This window comes from Nyctereutes procyonoides, unplaced genomic scaffold, assembly GCF_905146905.1.
Source record: "Nyctereutes procyonoides isolate TBG_1078 unplaced genomic scaffold, NYPRO_anot_genome, whole genome shotgun sequence".
NCBI classification, from domain to species: domain Eukaryota; kingdom Metazoa; phylum Chordata; class Mammalia; order Carnivora; family Canidae; genus Nyctereutes; species Nyctereutes procyonoides.
Window position 1 is genome coordinate 90,295,309 of NW_026575125.1, and position 3,903 is coordinate 90,299,211.

Consider the following 3,903-nt stretch of genomic DNA (forward strand, 5'->3'; position numbering starts at 1 on the left):
TTCAATCAGTAAAAATTCATCTCCATTTCTCATACTTTCTTTTTATTTTCCAAGAGAATATATTAAATTGCTTATTGATTACACATGATAATGGACGATACACAAGCTTTAATCCCATCTATAATTTTATCTGATACCATAATTCAATTTAGATATATTACATAGGATGTGCCAACAATCATAATAACCAAATAAACTCCAGGACTTTGCTTGGGTGACCCTTTTAACGGTGAACTCCAGGTCACAACTCATTAACTGTCGGTTCAACCACACCAAGGTTTGTGGAAACAATGGCTTCTGTGCCCAAGCAGGTTGCAAATAAATTTTGAATGGAACCTGGCATCATCACCCTGAAGGAATTCTAACTTCACACTGTTGGAGTAGTTTACCAAGATGGCTTCAGAGTAGAGTAACTTTACAGAGCACATTTTTAAAAAGACAGATTTATTCAGCGTCATGATCAGACTATTACATTTAGCAATCAACAGTATGGGTGGAAAAAAACAATCTACATTAAAACCCTTTGTTGGAATGCTTTACACTTTCCACAGAACAAACTAAAATAATCTGTTACAATTAGTCACAAATACAGTCCTTGAGTTTTTTGCCAGTACACATGAGTATTGTCTAAAACATGTCTTCTTTGTAGCACCTAGGCCCTGCCACCACTGTGCTTGGCTGAGTTCACAAATTTGTTGTAACCTATAGCTTCCCTGTCATTTCTCTGGCTCTCCTCTCCTGTAAGCTTTGTTTCCTGGCAGTAATTAAAACCTTCTGCCACTGCCGTAACTGCTGCTGCTGCTGCCTCCAAAATTTCCTCCTTTCATGGGTCCAAAATTTGAGGATTGATTGTTGTAATTGCCAAAATCGTTATAGATTTCGCCACCTCCAAAGTTGCCTCCATCATTACCAAATCCGTTATAGCCATCCCCACTGCCACCGTATCCACCACCACCTTGACTGCCACTGAAGCCACCTTGACCACTGAAGTTCCCTCCATGACCAAAGTTGTCATTCCCACCAAAACCACCTCCACGACCACCACCAAAGTTTCCAGAACCACTTCGGCCTCTGACTGGATGAAGCACTAGCCATCTCTTGCTTCGATAGGACTTTCCTTACTTCACAGTTGTGGCCATTCACAGTATGGTATTTTTGAATGACAATCTTGTCTTGTCATGGTCATCTTGTCATGGTCATCAAATGTCACAGAAGCAAAACCCCTCTTTTTGCCACTGCCTCGGTCAGTCATGATCTCAATCACTTCAATTTTCCCATATTGTTTAAAATAATCTCTTAGATGATGTTCTTCAGTGTCTTCTTTAATGCCACCAACAAAAATCTTTCTCACAGTTAAGTGGGCACCAGGTCTTTGAGAATCTTCTCTTGAGACAGCCCTCTTTGGTTCCACAACTCTTCCATCCACCTTGTGTGACCTTGGATTCATGGCTGCATCCACCTCCTCCACGGTGGCATACGTGACAAACCCAAAGCCTCTGGAGTGCTTGGTGTTTGGATCTCTCATTACCAGCAGTCCCTAAGCATTCCCTATTGCTCAAAATGGCTCCTCAGACTCTTATTGGTTGTTTCAAAGCTCAAACCTCCAATGAAGAGCTTCCGCAGCTGCTCAGGCTCTCTGGGAAACTCTGACTTAGACATGATGGCAGTGGGAGGGAGACTTTAACGATGCTTACTCAGCTGGCCGCGTCCAGGGGCAGAAAAGAGCTCTCATACTTTCTTTTACTGAGAACATACATCTTAGTTTTTTTTCATACAGAGTTGTTTTTCTTATTATTTTTAGTAGCTTTAACCACATATGTTAATTGGAATTCTTAACCCTTGGAAACCTTTATTCCTAGTGAAAATAAAGTAGTAAGCAAATGTGAACTGTTATAGCAGTATTCTTTAGATTGGCAAATTTATGAATACATTTCATGATTTCTAGAAACATAGCTTCTTCATAATACAACCTTTCAGTAAAGCATGAAGAATATTTACTAACAGACCCAAATTTATCTTTAGTTTCTCTTTAATTGGAAAGACAAAAGTAGATAAACCTATGCTCAGTAATTAATATTTTACTTTATTTTGTTTATTTTATCTTATTTGGAAATGACGTCGATATTTAATGAATTTAACTTAACACCTCACTTAACCTAACAGCAAAAGTTTAAGGTTTCAGGTTACCAAAATGATCTGAGCAAACATTTAAAAAGTTTACCTACCAACCTTTTTTTTTATTTACACCTTTTTCAGTTTACTTGTTCTTAACCCTTATGTTTCGATTACCCACAAAATCTTCATTAGACATCAAACAAAGTCAACCATTATTTTTTGCTGAGAAATTTTGTAACAGAGGTATCATGGATTAATTTGATTTTAAGTAAACCCAGGCAGAATAAAAAGTTTTATATTTAATACTAATAACTCTAAATGATGCAGGAAATGGTTTGAAGCTGATGGCCAAGAAAGAATTCTTGAGACTTCTTTGGTGCAAAAAGGTGGTTTTATTAAAGGACGGGGACGGGACCTGTGGGTAGAAAGAGGTGCACTGGGGTTATGAGAAGTGGCTGATTATATGCTTTCAAGTTGGTAGGGGCGTAGGCATAGCTTGAGTCTCTAAGGAATTTTGGAAGCAAGGTTTCCAGGACCTTGAAGGGACTAGCTATTGTTAGGAAAGGTCTAGTAAAACCCTAGTCATGAGACTCTTCAGATCTATCGCGTCGGTGGGTCATGTGTTTGGGGGGTGATTGCCAATGTATATCTTGGGGGGTAGAGATAAAGGAAGTTTCCAAAGGAATTTTTGTATGTTAAAGTAGACTCACAGGATCCTGGGGAGTGGGCTAAGATTTCCTTTTGCCCTTAAGAAATTATCAACATTGAGGCAATTGAGTTCCTAGAGGAAGGTCTGCCTGTTTCAATGACAAGTCAATAGGCTACAGGAATTAAGGAAATTTAATTGTTTTCTATTCCCTTTGCTTCCCACATTATAAAGACATGTCAATTGTCATTAAACCAACAATATTAAATTAGCTTTAATACTGAATATTTTCCAAGATCACGTGAACCTGAAATTTGTTTGGAGTATACCTTTATTTTATTGTTGTGAATTTTTATGAATACCAAATTTATATAAGTGTCTAATTTTCTAGAAGCCAATTGAACAAAGTTCTTTTACAAATTAACTTTAGCAATACCATTGGGAGGTAGAAAGATATCTCACATTTACAGTGTGTGTGTGTAGACAAACAACATAAACAGACAAATACAAATATATTATAGCTTTTGTTTGTACTAGTATCTTTGGAGAGGACATTGTAGGCCCAGTTTCTAAATATCTTTATTTCTGCTGAAAAACTTCTTTAAGTTTGCATTTGAAGGAATGGTTATTAGGTCTTAAGAAAATGGTGGGAGAAAATTTACACCACAAAGGCACAGAGAAAGTACCTGTGTTTTCTGCAAGGTAGTGTTTCTTGGGGAGCTTATTTGCCTGTTATCAGAGGTACTAGAATGTGGGCACCAGAGCCTTTTTTAGCAGTTTTAATTTTTAGGAGGCCTCTCCCTCCCCTCTAGTTTTCAGTCCCAGGTGATTCTAGGCTGTGTTTACATTTCAAAATCATAAGATTTATAATTTCAAGGTAAAGAGAAAGAATGCAGATTATTTTCTGAGAGTTCAAAGTAATTGCTATTTAATATTTTTTTCTGTTTTCTTAAGTACCGAACAATTTGGTCTAATATTCTAATATATCTTTATAATATCTACAAGCATTTTGAGAGGAATAGGCGAGTTTTGAGGGTTGTTAAAGATAGGTGGGTTTTGAATTGTTTCTAGAGTTGCATTTCTGGGGATCCCTGGGTGGCGCAGCGGTTTGGTGCCTGCCTTTGGTCCAGGGCGCGATCCTG

At 37.7% G+C, this 3,903-nt stretch overlaps 1 pseudogene; it reads right to left on the reverse strand.

Moving 5' to 3' along the window:
- Positions 1-764: 764 nt before the first annotated feature.
- LOC129518049 (heterogeneous nuclear ribonucleoprotein A1-like) lies at positions 765-1,659 on the reverse strand (annotated as a pseudogene).
- Positions 1,660-3,903: the final 2,244 nt, after the last annotated feature.